Source organism: Leguminivora glycinivorella, chromosome 12 (assembly GCF_023078275.1).
Source record: "Leguminivora glycinivorella isolate SPB_JAAS2020 chromosome 12, LegGlyc_1.1, whole genome shotgun sequence".
NCBI classification, from domain to species: Eukaryota; Metazoa; Arthropoda; class Insecta; order Lepidoptera; family Tortricidae; genus Leguminivora; species Leguminivora glycinivorella.
Window position 1 is genome coordinate 15,738,712 of NC_062982.1, and position 23,456 is coordinate 15,762,167.

The 23,456-nt window shown below is 34.9% G+C and overlaps 1 protein-coding gene and 1 non-coding gene across 2 annotated transcripts in view; one reads left to right on the forward strand and one right to left on the reverse strand.

Moving 5' to 3' along the window:
- The first annotated feature begins 5,495 nt into the window (after positions 1-5,495).
- The window catches only part of LOC125231670 (ATP-binding cassette sub-family G member 4), a 93,359-nt gene continuing 75,398 nt past the window's right edge, over positions 5,496-23,456 (forward strand). Inside the window, exon 1 of the mRNA XM_048137177.1 lies at positions 5,496-6,132. The gene's annotated coding sequence lies outside the window, so the exon portion shown is untranslated. The remainder of the gene's footprint in view (positions 6,133-23,456) is intronic.
- Positions 21,632-21,704, reverse strand: Trnad-auc. Its single transcript has one exon. It is a non-coding gene; the product is annotated as a tRNA-Asp (tRNA).

Sequence of the window (23,456 nt, forward strand, 5' to 3'; positions counted from 1 at the left end):
TTCGAATGACTTAAACAAGCATGCGCTTTAAATCCCACATTTCTAATGGTGGCGTAAAAACCGCTAGGCTGGAGTGGCACCAGGCCAGTCATGTCAAATAGAGATTCACAGAGATTTGTGGCATGATCTGGACAACTTTCTAAATAACTGGCCGGAGAAAACAAGCAATCAAGAAGAGTACAGCAGAGGAACACACAAATAAGTTAGAAAAAAAGTGCAACTGTATTTTGTGACCGCTGCTTTAACGTTATCGCCGACGGCCGACGATGTGAAGGAATTTGTGAGTTACAGTGATTTTACCACATCCCATGTCAAATCGCCATTTCCAGTAAAGAACCGACGCAGATAGAAAACCCAACTGCAAGTTCTATGGAAACTTTTTCTTGCGTTTGGGTTTCAGATCCCGTACAAGTTGCAGATCTTAAAGTAATGTGACTATAATACCTGTACCTACACTGTACAGTAATCGTATAACAGTCGCCATTTTGCATGTTTTAAGAGACTCACATCGTATTTAAATGTCATCGAAGCCAAACTCGATGACATTGACAGTCTGTTAATTTAAATAATACTTAACACTAAATATTAGGGAGGAAACCTAATTACGGACATTTACTAAAATTAATGATAATTTTAATTCCATTGTCTTTCTACGGAACCAATAATGTTCCGGACATTTGGGGGTCGTCGTGGTCGCAGCGGAAGTCAACACGTGTTGTACCGGGGTTTAGACAATTCTTTAAGACGATACGGTAGGGGTCAATTCTCCATACAAACGCTCTCGACTATTTCCTCCTGGTTTTTGAAGATAGAGCAATGATTTTTGCAACACAGATTGTTATTATTTTTATCTGTGTCGGACCGTTTTGATTTTTTTGATATTCTGCTTTTTAAAGATTCTAGAGCCAATCAAAAATTTCCAAAAACGGCCTTTTGCATTGTGGCGCAAATAAAGGTGTGATACTCAAGATTGGTAAAAATTAATCAAAAAAGCTAAACGGTCCGACATAGATTATTTCATTGTTAAAAAAAATACAGAGAATTTGGAATGTTTAAGAGTCAAATCAAGTCTAACCGGCTAGTAGCCAAGACTCTAGAACATTTGACTGCAAACTACGAGTATAAACGCCTTTTAGAATCTTAGCAACACGATGCCTGACGAAGTCACGAGTATTCATTTGTATGAGGAGCAGTTACATAAACATTCGTAAACCAATCCCACGTAAATAATAATAACCGTTAGAACAACAGGGTGATTATTAAATTTAGCAAGATACAATGATTTACGAGGTTATACTGGACAAATGTTGCTAAGATAGTTAGGATAAAGATTAAAGATAATGGATATAATTACCTAGAGGATTTTTGACAAAGTATGTTATAAATATGGTATCTTAGACAACTTACATAAACAAAATTACAATAAAAATAAATAATTGGGAGCAATTTAGCGTAGAATTTAAATTACAGACAATTTTTTTTGCAGGGATAAACGATTTGGCTGCCGACCCATAACCCATAACTAAAGTTTTAATTAAGTTTTGCGTAAGTATGACAGTATAATTATATTGGTTAGATTATTCGAAATTAAATAAATTGGTGTTCAATAAACCCTTAATTTTTTTGGTGTAGTAGTAACCTTAGGTCATATTGTTTATCTTTTTTAATAAGTATGCATAAAAAAATAAAACCATTATTAATTTATTGTGTATTACATAACACAATTAACCCTATGACCTTGTTCGTCTCAATTATCAAATGTCAAATATTTGTATTGTTTAAGTTAGTTAGTGACACATTGTCATACCAAAATGACGCATAGTGACTCGACATTCTGAACAACTTTAATATTTGAAAAATGTCTGTATTTACGTTAATAATGTTTACTAATTGTAAAATTGATGTTAACGAGGTGTCGAGGAATTTCTATGCAATAGAAACGTGTAAACAATAGCTACGCATGTATGGAGTATGTTAGAACTTTTTTTATATCTTAGACGTTTTTTTATTGTGAATTTCGAATGACTTAAACAAGCATGCGCTTTAGATCCCACATTTCTAATGGTGGCGTAAAAACCGCTAGGCTGGAGTGGCACCAGGCTAGTCATGTCAAATAGAGATTCACAGAGATTTGTGGCATGATCTGGACAGCTTTCTAAATAACTGGCCGGAGAAAACAAGCAATCAAGAAGAGTACAGCAGAGGGACACTCAAATAAGTTAGAAAAAAAGTGCAACTGTATTTTGTGACCGCTGCTTTAACTAATTTGTGAGTTACAGTGATTTTACCACATCCCATGTCAAATCGCCATTTCCAGTAAAGAACCGACGCAGATAGAAAACCCAACTGCAAGTTCTATGGAAACTTTTTCTTGCGTTTGGGTTTCAGATCCCGTACAAGTTGCAGATCTTAAAGTAATGTGACTATAATACCTGTACCTACACTGTACAGTAATCGTATAACAGTCGCCATTTTGCATGTTTTAAGAGACTCACATCGTATTTAAATGTCATCGAAGCCAAACTCGATGACATTGACAGTCTGTTAATTTAAATAATACTTAACACTAAATATTAGGGAGGAAACCTAATTACGGACATTTACTAAAATTAATGATAATTTTAATTCCATTGTTTTTCTACGGAACCAATAATGTTCCGGACATTTGGGGGTCGTCGTGGTCGCAGCGGAAGTCAACACGTGTTGTACCGGGGTTTAGACAATTCTTTAAGACGATACGGTAGGGGTCAATTCTCCATACAAACGCTCTCGACTATTTCCTCCCTGGTTTTTGAAGATAGAGCAATGATTTTTGCAACACAGATTGTTATTATTTTTATCTGTGTCGGACCGTTTTGATTTTTTTGATATTCTGCTTTTTAAAGATTCTAGAGCCAATCAAAAATTTCCAAAAACGGCCTTTTGCATTGTGGCGCAAATAAAGGTGTGATACTCAAGATTGGTAAAAATTAATCAAAAAAGCTAAACGATCCGACATAGATTATTTCATTGTTATTCAGATTCTCAAATTTCGTTCTGATTGATTAAGTTTTGAAGGAGGAAAGAGTCGAGAGCGGAACCTCGATTTTAAAGATTTTTTTGAAATATCTGTTGACTGAGTTGTTCTTAATGGACAATTTTTTTTCGATAAATCTAGTTAATAACACTTGTATATTTAACTAAAATTACCAAGTTGAAAGGGGGGCTTTCTATTTTAGCATTTTCGCTACCGTATCCTCTTAAAAATCTAAGTGTAAGGGGCGGGGCGTGCGGCGTGCACGTCAAGCAATAGGCTACTTGCCTCCTAGTCAAATCAGCTTCTTTTTAAGAACTGGCAAAACGAATTTCAACGTCTTGCTAATATGTAATTAATATGAAATCGAATTGAGTGACGTCACGGTCAACTTAGTTACTTTATATATTTCTAACTGACTTATTAAATAGAAATTGGATTTAAAAGTAACTTCTGACCTGTGTTTTTCTTATATTTATCTGATGCTTTATTTCGTGTATGGTATAATAGTTATTTATTTTGTCGCGTCTCATCGCATCGTCTACTTCCTTATCGATAAGTTTTGATTTCGTATGCGTCGCATCGCCGTCGCGCGACCATCGCGCGACCGGGTCCCACGCAAGCCACGGCGTTACACTAAGTCCACTAAAAAGAACCTCTAAATACACTGAGCAGATACTTTATTTACCTGTATCTAGGGAAGCACATACCTATAGTGCGATATAAAAATAGTAGAAATAAAATTGAACTGTATTATGTAGTTGGGACCGATTTTTGAATTTGGACGCACGAATTCGCCATTCAAAAATGTCTGGAAAACTACGTAATGTAATTTTTTAAGAACGATGGCTAGTAACTTTAAATGTAGTAGTAATGACGACTCGTTTCTGTTAGTAAAATTAAAATCGCTAGTTAGTGGAGATATTATTGAACGAACTTCATGAAATCGAATGGTCGACATTCAAAAATCGGCCCCCAGTCTTAGTTTGTTATATGTGTAAATGTGTTCATGTACCTCTACCTAAATAAATAATTTCAAATTCAAAAATGTCCCTAAAAAATTGTTGCTACATCTAAGTACTTTACGTCACTTGGCTATAACTGTATACAAAATGATATATCAAAGCGTTTCATAACAAGATTATAAAGTTCGAATCGCACATTTAGAGTTTAACGATTGAAAAATCTACATATAAAGTGGAATAATAACTCTCGTTTTCAATTTTACTTTTACCTTCTAGTTTGTAGTACTAAATCACAAATAGGTATAGATGTGTGAGTAATAACAATATATGTATTTGCTATGTATAAGTAAAATGTACATTTAAAACTTAACGAAATGAATAATAATATTGTCTTCGGTTACCGCGATAGTTACTCATGAAATAAAACTCACCCGTTGACCACGAACGTTGTAAAGAGTTCGAAACGTCGGGATGTATTTTAAATTCATTATACGCGATTTAATCCGTTTCCATAGTTTTATTTCATGAAATGAATAATATTAAAACTAAACCTACCTGTTCACAAAACTAGTTCCTCTAATTACAATATGTTTAAATAATACTACATAATATCCTATCCAATTCTATATCGATTTAAATCCCATTTTTATTTAAATTTGTGTATTTTTTTAAATAAGATTTAATTTTTATTATTTTAATTACTTGTGTATTGGCCCTCAAGTTGTCATCATTATATTTGCATTATTCATTAAGTATTACTTTATTTGCTATCCTTAAATTTTCATACTTAATCTCTTTTGAGAACCCACTAGTGTACTTAGGTGCATTTTATCTCTAGATTTTGCGTGACGACGACGTGTTTAAAAGTGAAAGTTTACCTCAGTAGCGGGGTTAGCTGTCATGTCGTCAACTTTCTATAAAAAATGTTAATGGGCATAAAACAATAATATTTTTTACACGTTTTGCCCACTTCGGCTAAGAAGGCAGACTTTTTGCAGGAGCCGAATTCTGATGCAATAACCGGCTATAGATTTGATTTGTTAGTGGTAAAATTGATATTTTTGGTTGGAGTAAGTAGAAGTAGAGTAGGTTTATGCCACAGATTTTGACACAGATAGATATAATCTAAAATAAATGTAGATTAAAACATAGCCTATCAAGTAATTACAGCAAGATTTACACCACTGGTTTTGTTTGATTTTTACAGCTAAAGTGAGTAAATTGTTTAAATAATTTTTATTGCGATTATTGACTGAAATTACACTACACGTTTATACATTTAATTTATTAATTAAAACTGCTGATTTCAATAGAAAATTTATTACTTGGGTACAATTATATTAAAATTTAGGTACTTAAATATAGAATATTTAACGCTACGTAAATACGACGTCAGACTTAGAGTAAGGCCTGTGCAAATCTACCATATTAGTATATATGTACCTACCTACATCTTATCGTATCGTATTACATTATATATACTCGTGTACTTATGTGTTACATTCATCGTAAACTTTACCATAATTGGATTTTGATAAAAACCGATGTACATGAGATGGTGTTGAATTACAGACGACCATATAGCGCTGCCAGAGTGTTGTTCAAAAAACGAACAAACAAAAGTGTCGCGACTAAAATACGCAGTAAAATTAGAAAGCCAGACATTCTATTTCCTATTCAAACATTAAATAGGCTATCACAAAAAGTCCAAAGAGCAAACGCATTGTTTGTACGGCCGGTTTCATTGTGCATAATGAATTAAAACATCATTGTTCCCGATGCATCCTGCGAGCAATGTTGACATTGTTGATGCCCGTGGCTCGATGAATGCACGCGTGCTCCGAAATAGCGAACACGCCTGCGCCTTGCACGCCGTGACGCGGTGCGACAGCTGACTGCTGGCTCCCACCGCGCAAGTTCAGTGCTCACAGTGCTCACCATCCGGCCCTTCTGCCAGAGGCCAGTCAACTGTTTAGTGCTGTGCGTTTCGATCGTGCGTACCGCGATTCGATTTTCGAATGTTTCCGTTGTGACGATAACACTAATTGAAGTTTTTTGAGTAACGTTCTATATTTATTTGTGATTATTGTGCAGTTCGTTTCTGTAACTATTTGCTGATGCAAGTACTGTAAGCGCTTTTACCGGAATTGAAAGGTCAGTGAAATTTGCATTCAATAATCTATATGGAAGAAAAAGTGTCCCTAAAATGTTATACTTTTTCGTTGCCATATAAGTTGTATTAAAATAGGTTATTTTTACTTGGTTGAATTAAGAATATTGAGCAAACGGATAAAAAATTAATTTATTTTTTATTTGCGAAAGTGACCTTTTTCAGCTCCATCCAAAAGTATGTGACCATGAGAAGGTACCTATAAATAATATAAAAATTCCTTATTGTACCACGCCTTCCTAAACATCCTTCCTTATTGTTAACGCACCAAAGTTCAAGGCAAAACAAAAAAAAATGAAAATGCGTATTAAAAAAAGTGGATCAATAATTATACATTATTAGCGATGTTTACACTCATAAATGTGTTGTTTATCGAATAGTTACCCTAGTTGCATCGTTGCGTTGATATTGCGTTTTATTAGTAATGCAATCTATGCGTCACTTTGTGTCCGCGGCATGTGTGCGGGTGCGGGGTCAGACGATCGATGAATTAATTCAATTAGAGCGGTTAAAAACAATTAAAACGATCGATTTTACTATTGTTAACGAATACACAAAATATATGTCGTATAGTTAGTAAAAAACAAAGTGATCGAGAAGTGAGTAACCACCATGCAGACGTACGAAACCGTAATTATATGTAGTGGTATTTTCACTTTTTCTAGAAGTGTTGATTTTTCTTTACCGATTGATGGATTAATTCAATTTAACCAGTCTAAAAACATATTTTTAAATTAAAGGAAAAAATGGAATGGAGGAAATGGAGGTTCGAGTCCTGCCGGAGGTGTGAATTTTTCCATTTTTCCTTTAATTTAAAAATATGTAATATCGCTCGCAGACGTTTCTGCATGATAAAAAACAAATTCAGTCTAAAAACAATTAACACGATCGGTTTTAACTATTGTTAATGAATAATGCACTGAAATAGATAGCAATATGCTCTAAAGAAAGTGATCGAGAAGTGAGTAACAACCGTGAAGTACAGTCATGTGTTCGAAACCGAACAGTGGAAAGTTTCACTTCTTCTGGAAGTGTTGATTTTTCTTTCTTTAATGTAAACACTAAACACACATGTCTTACAAATATTGACTTTTTGGGCTCATTATGATGTAAAAAATGTTCCAACATTTTGTATGGAAAACTAATTTCCCAGCGTGTCACAATAATTTTATAAAAGCTTCCACACAAAAAAGGGATTTAGATATAATCTAAAAGGTTTTTTTAAAAAGGCTGTCTGAATATCACATGTATTTTTTATAATTGTGGGACTAATTAATATACAAATTAAAATAAAGTAATTAATTTGTTTCCAAACAGTTGAAATGATAACGACGTAAAATTGCGCGTAAATAACTAATACCACGTGAATTATCACGTGTAGGGGATAATATATTACGTAACAATAAATATATTCATTGATAGATTCATGTTATCTTCCAACTAGTGATAGTAAAGTTTCCAATATCCAACACGTAGTTGGAAGATAACATGAATCTATCAATTACCTAATATTTATACCCTACAAAATAATATTTTTATGTTAAGTACCGAAGGTTCATCAAGATAATATTTATTTATCAAAATTAGTAAGTCAATCTTTTCTGAATATTAATGAATGACTTTCAAAATATACATGAACATTTAAATTTAATTTTAAACAATTCTAATTTGATGTTTGTAGCTTGGTTTAAATAAGCTCACTCTTTTCCAGAAAACTTTCTAATATAAAATGGTTTTTATTAATGTAAATATCAATCAATCAATGTTTATATTACCTATATGTACTAGTTTTTGCCCGCGGCTACGCTCGCGTTAAATTCGAAAATTGCCGAATACTCCATGCAAATGTCCACTTCCCATTTTAGGGAAGTGAAGGGTTAGAAAGACAAAAAGAAAAATCAAAATTGTTGTAAGTAGTAGTAGTTTTGTTAGTTTTAGTTAAGCACAAAGACAGTAGCCTATGTCACTTTTCTTTTGTCCATTCAACTATCTCTGCTTAAAAATTAGCATAATGTTATTTATAGCACGCCAATTCGTCGCTCCGTTTTGCCGTGAAAGACGGACAAACAAACAGACACACACATTTTCCCATTTATAATATTAGTATCGTACTTTACTAAATATTACGGTTTAGGCATAGGGTAATTTCGAAAGTCGCACAAAAATCACCATTATTTCCATCATATCAAGATTCCCCTTTCGAAATTACCCGAGCATTTCTGTCATTCGCAATTACCCTAATGCACCTTATAGTAAATATGTGTGAAATTCCTCGCGTTATGAAAGTGTGATGTACTGTACACAGTATTCTATCAAAATAAACAAAGAAGCCAAGTGAAAATGTAAAGTATTTGATTTGTGTCACTTAGAATGTTTGTGAAAATTACGTACTGTTGATGAAGACATATACATAAACAGTAGGTTCAATAATAAAGTGTTGAATGAGTGTAGATGTTTTAAATGTGTCACATTTCATGTCGGATGTGTCATATTTAGTATTTAGGTACCTACTACTTACTATAAAGCATTAAGAACTCATGATTCATTAAACATTTTAATAACTCGTCATTGTTTGAATTAATTCCTTCTCATAATAATTCATTTGACGGAAATAGTAACACTACCTTATACGATTACGAACACTGACTTGTAGAAATTGATTTTTGTCATTGTCTACCTTTTGTACTATATCTCTATAAGTGTTTATTTTTGGTGCAATTAAGTTTATATAAATAAATGTTATATACATACATAGTCGCAAAAACGCTTGACTTATTTGTCCATTAGGTACACACATCACATCTAAATTCCATAAAGAAAATCCTCGAAAATAGGATCGCAACATGTCAAGCGTCTATTCGAGTTTAAGAATATGTGAACAACCCGTTTAGACTATTTTTAATACGTTCATATTCAAGGGGTTTATGTAGATATTCAAATAAGTGTATTGGTAAGTACCTATATTTTTGCTTATGACCGGTAATTGTAAAAGTTTCTAAGAAATATTTTCTGTTTATTCGTTTTGCGCTAAAAAGTAGTTAGGTATGTTATGATGCTCAAAAGTTGTCTAATCAATATTCTAGTACATATAACAAATTAGGTAATTAGTATCTATTGACCCAATAGTTATTATTGAAATGATACCGGTTTCGCTGCAATTTGCAGTTTCAAAAATATGCACAATAATTATATAATATTTTGCATTATGTTACATATTACTCATTGCAAAAGTGTATCGATTAATCGAGTAAAGACATTGAACTACAGAGTGTTTAGTAGGTTAATAAAGATAACAATGTATTGCAGCACTATATATGTGTTACGAAAATAAATAAAATTAAAGGAAAGTTCATTATTAGTCTTTAACTGCCTTAGCAATTATAATCAAATTATAGGTATAAATGTTATTTAAAGACCCATTCTCAAATTCCGTTAAAATTGGCAAATGAAATAGTCGTTCAGGTAAGTTTAACACATTTATGTACACTACAAAAAAAGTACATACGAGTAATTAATTACCTATCTTACCTAATTACCCATCCATAGAAAATGTCAAGATCAAATAGCCAATATGCAATAATTCGAAACCATCATTTTTTTTTGCTGGTGTCGGGAAGGGTCTCAGTAGGACGTTTATATTTACCCCAGGTTAGTTAATAAACAGCCAGTATTAACGGTAGGTGGATTTTCTAGGAGACTATAAAAATTGAATAGAACTTTTGTCTAGGTCACCACCACCTAAGTTTAGCGAGAAACCATATTTTTCGTACTACTATACGCACTTGGACGCGCATTTAGTGCAAGCGGACCACTTTTGTAAAATGCATATAGATGTTCAACAAGTTTAGTTCATAAACATTTTCTCCGAGCTGCGTTCTTGAAACATTACGTCTACTGTAGTTTTCTACGCTGTGTGCCAATGCCAAGTCCGCAGTACACGTAACATTAACATTGGTAAAGGATGTAATGTAACATAGTAGAGTGATACTCCTATACACATATCATTATGATCTTTATTGTATACATATAAATATAGATGTAGGTACATAAATATGGGAAAAGTTTCAGTAGGTATAAAGAGACAGGTGCGAAAATCCAATATTGCTCTGAACACTAATCTGGAATGTTAAATTAACATGATTGTTGAGAAGATGAAAATCACTTACATATTCTCACTAAGGTTGTTTCTTCGGAATCCGTCTCTAGTACAGGATCCCTGCTCCGTCCTCACATTCGAAGGCCCTTATAAGTCTCCGGGTGCCTCTCACTCTTGTTGAGACTGCTCGAATAAGGGAAATTTGGACTTTTACCTTCAACCAAAACATAATTTGCGAGTATGGTTTTCCCCATAGTTTTAACATAGTAGAGTCAGTAGGTACAAGAGGAAACTAAAATTGAATAGTTTCACAAAATTCGAAAAGCAAAAATAAGAAAGAGTTACAATGTAAAAAACTTTTTGTAGATACTAATATTACCTACTAAAATAAATGACGATAAATATAAAACGAAAAAATATGAGCATTGATTTTGTGTTCTATTTTATCAACTTACATACTAAGCTATAATAAAATACACTGTAGGATTGAAAAACCTGAAAGACTTTAGCCACGTAGTTACTTCATCCTTGCATCGTCCCGACTGCTTAATTTATTTCAACAGACCATATCTTAAATGTTATAATTTTATGTGACGTCAATCTTGAGTTGAGACTTTGTTACAACATAGTTCATTTTCACCAGATGAAATAATGATTTTTCATAGTTTTCTTACTGTTCGAAAATGTGTGCTACGACATCAGAGCATCGGCCTAACAATGCACGCTCTTATATTCTCAGTGCGCGAGCGCAATCAGTGAGTCTTATAATAACCAATGTACTGTGATCTGAAGCGGCGTCCTGAAATCCGAGGCAGAATAGGGATGAAGACTACATAAAAAATGGCATTCTGCTTAGTCCGTCAGTTAGATCGTCCAAAAATACTGAACACATATTTTACGCTTTTTCTAATTAATGAAAAAATACAAAGATATAGAGCATCAAAGTTCCGGAGTGGGGGCTCGAGACGTCACTTCTAAGTAAAAATTGTACCTAGGCGTGACGTCACGCGAAACTTCAATGCACTGTACCGTCGTCATTTTTCGTTTATGAGGAAAAAGACTAAAATACGTGTTTAAAATTCTTTGATAATCTAACTGACGGACTAATTAGTTTTTTTTAGTCGTCTCGCCTATTGACATTGTGGTTTTGATACGAGCTTAAAGCTGAGTTTTCACTTAGTGTTTTGAGTGAGCATTCGTGCGCAGAAAACTCTTGACTTCCATACCTATCGGTGCACGAATAAACGAATGCTCGCTCAGAACTGGTGCCGTAGCCGAATGGCATTTCTTCGATGCGAAACGAAAACGAAACGCCGCGAAAGGTAGTCTGACTCTGTCGCGCCAATACGCAAGAGTGATAGAGATAGATATCTACGAGCGTTTTGTTTCGTGAGCGTTTGTGCCATTCGGCTACGCACCCTGTTCAGAACACTAAGTGAAAACGCAGCTTTAGAAATGGTTTCCGTAGAATGACTATTATTTAACTTTAGAATAAAATGTAATGTGGTCACTCAACAACCTTATCACCCGTAAGGGTAAAAGTGGCGCTGTGGCATAACATTCAACGCCATCTATAATTCAATAAGTAATACAATTAATTATATTGGTTTCCGTATTTTAATTTAGCTTTATGTGTCCTTAGAGTCTACAACGATCGTTTTTATTATCCTTATTCCTTATATAACTTTAAATCCTTATTCATGTCTTGGCATAATGTAAATGCTATAATCGATTAAATTATCCGAGTTTATATTTATTCAAAAGCACGATCTCAATTATATCACTTAGATTAGTACATGTTACTAGTAGATATGTAATTAATTAGATAATACACATAGTCTATTGTTAGTCACGGAGGTTATTATTTACTTAGCAAATCAGGAATATGCATTTTAAAAAATTTCTACATTGAAAATATGTATACTTAATACAAAACTATAATGATAAAAAATAATTTATGTAAAAAAAAATAGTTTCATTTCCAAACTGGAAAAAATAAATTTAAGTAGGTAAGTACATATAAAGTTTGTTTCTACTCTCTAACAACCAGAAAAAAACCTCTTCTTCTCTTTGCATTTTTGCCACGGCTCATGAGAGCCGCTTTTCAAAGTTCAAACGGGTTTTCGCTAAGAACGAGTTTTACAGGAACATATAATTATATTGATTTTTAGATGACCAGACAACCCTGAATCAGTAAATAAAACTCGAAGTTACTGAACTTAAAACACAGATAATTATAGTAAGTTTTACTGTTACCCAGTTTGCTCATTTTAGCTGAATCCTCAGCTAGCGCGTGGCTTATTCCGAGCCTTGACAATAATGTATTATTAATAAACTATGGAAACCGATTAAGGTAAAGCGGACATTTACGACTGGGAGGCAATTTTCAACTGATCGAATTTTTCCATGTTTTACACTATTAACTTGAGCTCCATAAGTGTCCACTGAACACGCTAACCATATAATTATGACCAGTGGCCACACTACTTAATAATCTAAAAAAATGTAAAACATGAAAAAAATTGAGCAGGTAGTTGAAAACTGCCCCCAGTCGTTATTGCCCCGTCGTGTTGTAGCTTATGCCACGTATCATGGCGGCAGTCACCACGAACGCTGTAAATGGTTGAAAGATCGGGATATAGGTATGTATATTATAAAATACGCGATTTAATCAGTTTTAATAAATGTAATTACACAGTCAAACTTCTTACAATAATTTTATTTCATGCGTAGGAAACTAGTATTGCGCTAAGATAAAACAATGGTTACGATTTCTCAGACACTAATGTTTGTACAATAACATTAATAGTTATTTGTTATACAAGGGGGCAAAGTTGTATTTTAACGCCGAGTGTGGAACTGAAAAACGAGCTAGTGAAAGGATTCTATAGTTGAACCACGAGCGAAGCGAGTGGTTCGAAATAGAATCCTGAACTTGCGAGTTTTTTAACACACGAGAAGTAAAATACATTACCCGAGTGTAACACAAAACTTTTCCCCTCACTATAGCGAGGAAACTACAACGCAAAAAATGCGTTTATCACTGCTTCCAGTAGTTCCACAGGTGGTAAATCATCTTTATTACTAGATTCACCTTCTTTTGTCAATTTTAAAGCAGTTAATTTGACTTCATTCAAGGTCAAATTACTTTACCCACTAGTGGATAAAATGCGTTTTTACCCGCTGGTATTAAAGGACAAAACACGTGTTTCCGAGCTAGTGAGGGGAAAATAATTGAAATGTCAGTTCTCAAGGTAAAATTTCTTTGATTAAGTTACTAGGAATGTACAATGACAATACGAAAATTTATCGATAATAATACCAATTAGCTATTACTAAACAATTATTTCTTTGGTTTCATGCAATAATAAAAAAGATTGTCGTCATCGTCAGTAATCTAAAGATGGGATTATAGAGGTATTGAGAAATCTCTTCAATTATTCTATAGAAAACAATAGTGATTTATGTAATTACTATTAATAGTATTCTGTGTAACTACCGTTAGGTAAAAGTACCAGTGCTCGACACGCGAATCCCCAATAAATGACAACCGTCAGTCACATTGATTGATAATGACATTAATGACTCCACACGGTTTTCATCGATTTTTGACAAGTTTTGAGTTAAAACTCCTAAATTTGCACTACAGATCGAATTATAAAACCAACGTCTAACGTTCTTCAATCTTTTATTTCTATTCTTAACAGCCATATAAAAAAAAACATAATACTTGTTTTTTACGACTTTATTAAACATGGTCTAAAAACCCCTTTTATGGAAATTAGATTTTAGTGAAGGGTCGACATGGTTGGATTTACCTTTGACTGTTCTAAAAATTCAAGAGAGACTTTAATTTTAAACTAATTAAATCAAAACTTATGAGTATGACCAAAAAGCTGTAAAGTAATTATGAGATACTATAAGTATTGTTAAATTGTGGTGTAGGCGAGAGGCTGGCAACCTAGCTGTCACTGCAATGCCACAGTTTCTTTTTCTTTTAACCCCTTATTTGCCAAGAGTGGCCCTGAAGCTTTAGTAGTTTCATGTGCTCTGCCTACCCCTTTATGGGATACAGGCGTGATTGTATGTATGTATGTATGTATATTGTTTAAAGGCGATGCTGTTAAAATGATAGGCTTTAGAAACTATCATAACATCAATGGATTCAAATCGAAGGTCATTGGCACAGGGAACGCACTTAAGATTGAAAGTGGCATCTACTGGTGCACTGTCAAGCACAAGTGTTCAGATATTTGTGAGCACCTTGACCGACCCACATGTAAAGTGGGAACTATTTTTTTTTCATTCCAACCCTATTTAAAAATGAATAAGGGTTTTCTAAAATTGTTTTTTGATAATATTAATATTTTCGGAAATAATCGCTCCTAAAGGAAAAAAAGTGCATGCAACGTGTGATATATTGTTGGATAGGTATTTAAAAATGAATAAGGGTTATTCTATATAATTATTATGCACATGCAGATGTTGCAGATCTGATAGCGAACTGGATAGATATCATTTATTTCCGGGGTCATGCCCGATCATTGTTTGAACACGAGCTTAATCACAAATATGATAGAATCTGTTTCTAATTGACCTTCCGGACCTTTTTATGAGTCAGATATTTTGTTTACAAAGCGAAGTAAATAATGCGTTTAACTATTTAGTAGGATGTACCTAGAGCGCGAAATTGAGGCAATCATAAGTCCGTTTTCACATCATTCGATCCGATATCAGATGTCGGAAGGATTTCAATGGAAATAATCCAAGATGACACCTGGAATGTATGGGATACCGGTCCGACACGCGATATCGAATCGGATAATCTAAAAACGCACTAAGACGTAGGTATGCTCTGTTCAAGGTCATACACCATAATCATAAAAATCTAATTTTATTACGCCAACAGTGTAATGATTGGTTAATGAGAAGTAATTAATACAGTTATTTAAATCTCTAATTAACCTTATCCTCCAAGAATAAGATACAAAATCGTTTAACCGCAACTGAGAGTACTGCGACTCATTTTCTAATATGATAATTTTTCTTACCACAACAAAGGCACATCAAGTTTTTATTTAAAGTGCACTCATTATAATAAAACTCCCATGCCATAAACACTGCAATAATAATAAGTCTCATGGGCTCGACTTCTGTAGTGTTGCAATCTTATATGACGTTAGGGTGAAGTCACATCTCTCAGAATCGAGTCGCATTTTGTGTGTAAAAAATCGCTCGTTTATAGATGGCATTTTCGCGAAAAAAGATTTAAAAACTTTTTTTATAAAATAGGTAAATTTAATGTTTTTCCTACTCAGAATTACGAGCCCTTTTCATTCTATTAGGCGAAAAAAAGCGGCCCAAATTATTTTTTTCCATTTTGTTACCATTTTTCAAACACTGCACAGCGGTTACAAAGTGGAAAGTATGCAAAATAATAGAAAATTTTAGGACCATTTTTTTGTCTCTTGTTTTTTGTTCTAGATCAAAAAGGCTCGTGATTCTGAGTAGGGAAAACATAAAATTTACCTACCTTAGAACATTTTTTTTGGTGATTGTTCTCGCGAAAATGCCCTAGTTGGACATGCGTACGAGTGCTTTCAGCTTAGGTATATGCGTAAGCGCCTTCATTCATCAGCGATTTCTCAAACATAAAATGCGGATCGATGCTGAATTGCTGATGGATGTGACTTCAACCTTACACCGTGTAATACGAAACATCCGTAAGATTGTAACCATGTATTTCTAAAATCAAATAAGGAAAATAAATGTCCACGTGTAGGAAAATGAAAATGTTTATGTACCTTTTTAGTAAACCCACTTTTTGAAAAGTGTTACTTGTCACTACATACATACATACAATCACGCCTGTATCCCATAAAGGGGTAGGCAGAGCACATGAACTACTCAAGTTTCAGTGCCACTCTTGGCAAAAAGAGGTTGAAAGAAAACTAAAATTGTGACATTGCAGTGACAGGTTGCCTGCGTCTCGCCTACGCCACAATTTTAACCCATATCCTACAGTCGGCTTCTACGAGTTCTACGACACCCACGGGAAGAAAGGGGGTGGTGAAATTCTAAACCCGGCACCACACGGGCACTTGTCACTATTTGACACATATTAATAACAATATTTAGACTATGGATTGACAACTAAAAAGCAAGGATAAGGATGTTTTTTAACCCTGAAACTAGGCGAAATTTCGAAAATCGAGGAACACACACTAATAAAATATTTCGCTTTCCTCAAGTAACAATATGTAAAGTCATGTTTGTATAGAAAACTGTAGACTTGATGGTTTTTTTTTTTTTTTTTTTTTTATAAATGGGCTTACTCTTGACCACAGACTAGCCAAAGGCAAAGACGTGGCCTACGATGGAGTGTGCTCGCCCAGAAGATGCCTGTTCACTCTTGATTTGAAGGTTGCCGGGTTATATGAGCTCGGAAATATAGCCGCCGGCAAGGAATGGTATCGTAGATCTAAGAAAACTCAGAAAAGTATTTTGACTTCAACTTATGCTCTGCACACTGCAATTTGGTAGGCCCTAGGGATATCGTTGCAATAATAATTTGACGCCCTGCAATTATTCCTATAACCGGTTCAGATACATTAAATCCTACCTTGCAATATTAGTCAAAATTGCTATTGAAAAAGTGTTGCCCACTACATTTCTCAACGTCGATAAAATCTAATTGCACTTGGACTACTTGGACAGTTTTAGGGTTCCGTACCCAAAGGTTAAAACGAGACCCTTTTACTAAGACAACGCTCCGTCCGTATGTCTCCGTCTGTCACCAGACTATCATGCACCCTGATAGTTAGGCTAAGGGTCGGTTGCACTAAACCGTCTGTCACCGTTAAAGCGTTCGTTAAATTTTATTGTATGGGAAGTTCCATAGACGTCTGCTGCGTGACGATGATGTGTCTGTCAAATGTGGTTGACGCAACTGGCCCATATGAAATCTTCGCAAATGGAGTTATGCTGTCGTTATCTAATAACAAATACTAAAGACAGAATAAAATAAATATTAAACGGTCACAGTCGGCATCGGTCGGTAATGTCAGTTTCGTTTTCTTTCAACCCCTTATTTGCCAAGAGTGGCACTGAAGCTTTAGTAGTTTCATGTGCTCTGCCTACCCCTTTATGGGATACAGGCGTGATTGTATGTATCTATGTATTAAATCGGGTTCCCATACAACATACATGCTTTTTTTGACGATTATACATCTATTGGGAGGTACGGAACCATTCGAAGTCAAACTCGCACTTGACCGATTTTATTTCGCCTTAACTAGAGTTGCAATCTCCGAACGTTCTTGAAACCCATTGTGAGTGCACGTTGAGAAATGTTTGAACCTACCTATTTCCAATCTGTTTGCTAGAGTAGTATTCCAACTGCAGAGCGCGGACTAGCAGATCCGGCCAGCGTATTATGCTTCCAATTTTATCACTTATACACCGTGTTTCTATTGTTTTCCGTTAAATTCGACACGCAGTTAGGTTCATCATCAGGAACCACCCTGTATATCGCTTTTCGTTAAATTCGAAAAAAATTTTTTTCCTTTCCATACACAATAAATGAATTAATTAGTGTGGGAGGACCTTAATCATAACATTATAGTCAGTGCCAAGTGTTTTGACATTTGCCGTCAGCAAATGTCAAAACAAATAACATAAGGAAGCACAGTGGTGAGGGATGCCACGCACGACACGTGTTCAGTAATTAAATTATTGTTTTTTTAATAATTCGATAACCGTAAGAGTTAGGACGCTAGTTTCTTAGAGAAATTAATTTTATTTGACCTAAAGAACCTTAATTCCCTTAAAGTTAACTGAATTCAATAAAAACAGGGTGTATGTGCGGATAAAGCATCCGTCACGCTTTGGCAATGTCAGTGTGAGAGTGACAGATGTCTTATCCACGTGGATACGTGATAAAATTGGAAGCATAATACGCAGTTTAACATCGTCTCGAAATACACATAGGTGTTACCAATTTAAATGTCGAGAGAAACTAAATGGCCGTAGAGCTCGGCTCGCTGTAAGCTGAGACTGAGAATATAAAGAATATACTGATTGCAATGCCAATAGGTTTGGACACAATTTCTTGGGTAAACATATGTTTAGCGTGTTGGTTGTGACATTTATGTTCACTGTATGTGAAGGATAAGTACATAGTAGAATTATATATCGACAGTGGCGCTAGTGTCGCCTATCCTACGCCTTAATTGATACAAAACCACTGTAACTGAAAGTACGTTAAGGACGCTCCGGCTGTGGAATGAGCTGATGCCGAGGTATTCCCGATGAACTACAGTATGGGGTTCTTCAAAAAAGGGGTGTACAAGTTTCTAATGGATCGGCAACGCGCATGTGCATTCCTTGAGTTGCAGGCGTCCATAGGTTACGGTGACCGCTTTCCATCAGGCGGACCGTATACCTGTTTGCCACCGACGTGGTATAAAAAAAAGTACTAACTACCTACTGCAGATTAAAGATTAAATAAAAGAAATAAAAAAAGAAAAGAAATACCTCATTGTTGTGGACTTTACCAATTGTTACATAAGATTGAAGATGCAACTGAAATAAACCTATTATACTTATATGCAAATTATGCTAGTGACACGACGGACGGTATTCTTCAAAGACACTCTTTTTATTCCATCTCCAAACGGTATCTACCGTATTTAGCTTCAGATCCGGGTAAATTGCTAGTTTGTATCCGGGCTGCTAACCCTAATCGCCACTAATCGATGTACAGTATATAAATAGGCGTCTTAATCTAGTGTGCGTAAAATTTGGACGTGTGTTTTTAGACTAACCAAGATTTTTCGTAAGGTAAGATAATTTATACAACACTGGATTATCGCGATAAAACACAGAACTTATATCGTTGCTCAAATCAGTTAAAATTACGCGATTTGGCCTTAAGGTACAGTCATCGAATAGTTCACCGTTTCGCTATTATTTTACTCGGTTACGCAAACGCAGAACCCAACCAAACTAAATTACTCAGTGAACGTGACTTTTGGACATGTCTTTGTAATTGTCTTGGCTATTTGCAAAGATTTCAACGCGCATCGCCTCTAACTTCTGACTTAGACCAAGGACTCGTACAGTCAACCAATTTGAGTCCTAGGCCACTGTAGAACCTTTTCACCGGCAACGTCAAAAGCGACTTATACATATGGCCATACATATGGCCATGACATCCGAAAAACTGGTGTCAATGGATGAGACCCAGGACCGGGAGAAGTTCTAGAGTGCTCAGCAGTGGGCGATAAAAGGCTGATTGATGATGATGATGATGGCCAATCAATTTGAGTTATGATTCAATTTGGTTGACCGTACATACGTCTGTAGTTATAGATCTCGAATTCAATTTATACTGGTCACTAAACCAAAGAAAATGGAGAGACAATTTAATGCTTTGTGAGGTAGCTGCATAGTAATTGCATGCTTGTGCGCAGCGGACCTTTGAATTCGTGACTCGTTCCGGGATAATAGCTCAAAATAACTGTGTAAAAGGACAATAGGACAAGTATAACAAAACCTTCCAATCTGTTCTTCCTTGGACTTGACTGACAATGACAATAGATTACATAGGGTTAGATTTTTTTATTTTCTTATAAAAAAAATGAGTACCTGCATTAGAAATTTGTACATTTGAAAGTCATGTTTATCTTGTCAAAACTTATCTAATAAATTTAACAGAATAAAATGCAGCAAATGATTATTTTGAAATTATACTTATTAGGGGTCGATCATACACATACTCCGCCCTCATCGTTTTCCGTTTTCTGTAAACCATGATCAGTGATCATTGATCACTGATCAAATTTCATGTTACATGAAGCATGCATCGCTGTCGCATCGAAGCATCCCTGATTCCAAGCAGAAATGTTATTCAATAAACTCTAAATTTTGAGATAATAATAAGTAAAGTAAAACAATTGACATACTTAATAAAAAAAACACTTGCATTATATGTATATGTACTTATGTATTATGGAAGTTGCCGATAGACGGCCGTATGGCACAAACGCTCACATAACCAAACGCTCATATATATTATCTATCTCTCTCTATCGCTCTTGCGTATTAGCGCGACAGAGCCAGACTACCTTTCGCGTTTCGTTTTCGTTTCGCGTCGCAGAAATGCTACAGCCCCTGGCCCCGTAGCCGAATGGCATTTCTCCGACGCCAAACGAAAGCGATACGCCGCTGGCTCTGTCGCGCCAATACGCAAGCGCGATAGAGATAGATATCTACTAGCGCTTCGTTTCGTGAGCGTTTCGTGAGCGATTGTGCCATTCGGCTAGCCACCCTGATCCGCTGAGCGAAAAATTGGCAAGCCCTCTTGTCACCAGAAGCAAAATATTGCTTCTTGTGTTTGTATGCCATATTGTGACAGAAAGTTAAATAAGAGACAGCTCTCCGCCATCCGACTTTCTTTAAGAATTTTTGCCGCTTTCCTTTCGGGTTTATGATCGCGTAGTACAACTTTTTCCGTTATTTGACCGATATACATCGATCCGTTGATGCTGCTGATATTCGTTATTTATGTATAGTTTGGATTACATAAGTTTATTTAATATGAGGTAACTAGTGCTACCGCTAGTTTTTGGAGGCAATAGGTAAATGGTGAAAAGTATTGGTTTGCAGGTTTTATATTAACAGCCGCTTTACTCCTTTAACGCTGTTACGCTGTTATTTTTTAAAAAAGGGAATACAACTGTTGATTACGAAACAGAATAGAGACGTATGTATGTAGACTAGGGTGTGCAAACCGGTTAACCGAAAAACCGGTTAACCGAGACTTTTTGGCCTCTGTTAAAAACCGGTTTTTATAGTCTCTAACCGGTTAATAACCGAAACTGTTATTATTTCTCAAAATTTGGAAAATTAGGCATTAAAAGGTTCAAAAATACGTAATTATTTCATGTTTTGTAATAATAAAGATTTATTCATTACTTTTCATTGACAACATTATTATCTGTAATGATTTTATTTTAAAAATTAGTCCCGAGTCTACTCAATTACTTATACATTTTATACAATACAGTAGAGTCCGGTTAGTATATTACGACTCCGCATAGACCTAACGTCCAACCTCTTACAACGACATAAGCACAGGTATTCATTTGGTTTTCGTATGTGATAGTATGAAAGTACATCCGTTTATTACGACTCCGATTTTAACGACCAGCCGCTTTTTACGACACATTTTACACAGAATCCGTCCGTCAAGTCCGGTTGCAACGACGAGCGACAACGTTTTTAGGTTTACTAGTAAATTGAGGAAACAAAGCTACTTCCACCCGAGCACGGCCCCCTGTCTTGCCTACAACAAGTAGCAAATAAATTTAAAAGTGGAAAATGTCTGCCTTGGGTGAGACTTGAACTCACGGCCTTTGGATCGATACTCCAACGCTCTGCCAACTGAGCCACCAAGACTTCAACCAAGCCAGCGAAATTTTCCACTACTAAGGTCAATGGGACGTGTAGCGACATCTACCGTAAGAGTGTTAAACTTCTTAAACGGCTACCGGAGTTCCAAGTCATATTGGAAATTCACCAGTTACGATGCGCTAACCATGCTAATCAGAAGTTAAAATTTAACAAGTAGCAAGATTACATTGTGGCCATGTAACTTTTTGAAGTATTGCTTTTAAAATTTTAACAATTTGTTCGCCTCGGGTCTAATCTTATAAGCTAAATAGAACCCAATTTGTATTTTTCGATTGCGTATAAACTAGCTTTACTTACAAATGATGAGCAAGCACGCATACTAAAAAGGACTTTTCTAACTAAACAAGTCACAATAAAATAAGGTATTAATACTATGATAATAATACCCTGTAAATAAACCTATTGATTGAAATGTTTTAGTAATAGAGATGTAAGTATTACTTTTAATTAAAAGAAATGAAATTCGTTTTGTACGACATCCGGTTAGTACGACGTAATATCAGCGGTCCCTTGAGCGTCGTTGTAACCGGAGTCTACCGTATATTTCAAACTATATTTTTAAAAGAAAGGTAAAATGGAGATCTTGGTTTTCTTACATCAATTGCTTGTATTACTAGGGGCTCTGGGAGCTGTAGACCTTCGCGACATGCCTAGAAAACGCAAAACTGACGAATCACATTCAAACCAGCCTTTTTTAGCAATTTCCGCATTTACCAAATTTCTAAAAACTGGATAAAAATGATTCATCGTGCAAGTAATACCTGCTACGATATCATCAACATCAGAATTCTTAAAGGTAATGGTAATTATTGCGTAGTACGGCCATTTACTAAAAATCCTCAAAACCGGTTAATACCCGGTTAACCGGTTTTGAAGGAAAAGTCTCGGTTATTAACCGGTTTTTTAAGTTAACCGGTTTTTGCATACCCTAATGTAGACTTCAGCATGGTTTATTTATATATTTAAGTTTAGAATTCTGTTAATAATATTGTAAAAGAAAAATATCATTTTATAACTTAACACTTAGGTACCTAATTAGTAATTAATTAGGTATGTCATACGAGTATCCTATTAAATGATATTGAATATTGCTAAATGATGTGAAGCATGATTTCACGCTAGTTGTTGAATATTTCACAATTTCATTTTTTTTTTGCAAAAACTTCTCAGACATCTTAAAAACTTAAAAATAAGTTAGTAATTCAAGCTTTCGAAAACTCGGTTTTTAAGACAAGTGGGTACTCAACACATTTCCCAATAAGTTTTATTTGTCAAGATGTCATAAGCTTGTTAGTCAGTAGACTACATCACTTAGGATTCAAGGCCTCATAGAATGTGTGCTTGTATTTAGCGCAATGGTCTCGTTGCTACAGAGCTTGTTTGCGCGAAAGTGCGCAATGTTCTAGAAAGATCCGATCGGTAGTGGAAGTGTAGGTATCTCACTGTCTATCTGCTTTTGGAGAGTTAGACGACGATTAAGATACCACTGCGGAGTCAAAATTCTGTAAAATAATGACTTCAAAAACTAAACATGTAAGTACTCTACGGAAATTATCATCAACTATCGTCTAATTCTACTAGTATGTTTTCCTTCTTCCTTTTAAAATTAAGTACTTAGGTCGGTAATGACTATAACGTCATGTTAAGTTTTTCTTTCTTTTACAATATTATTCTTTAGAAACATAAGTATGTTTATAGATTATTTGAGACCCAAATAATAGTTTTTTTCAAAAAGCT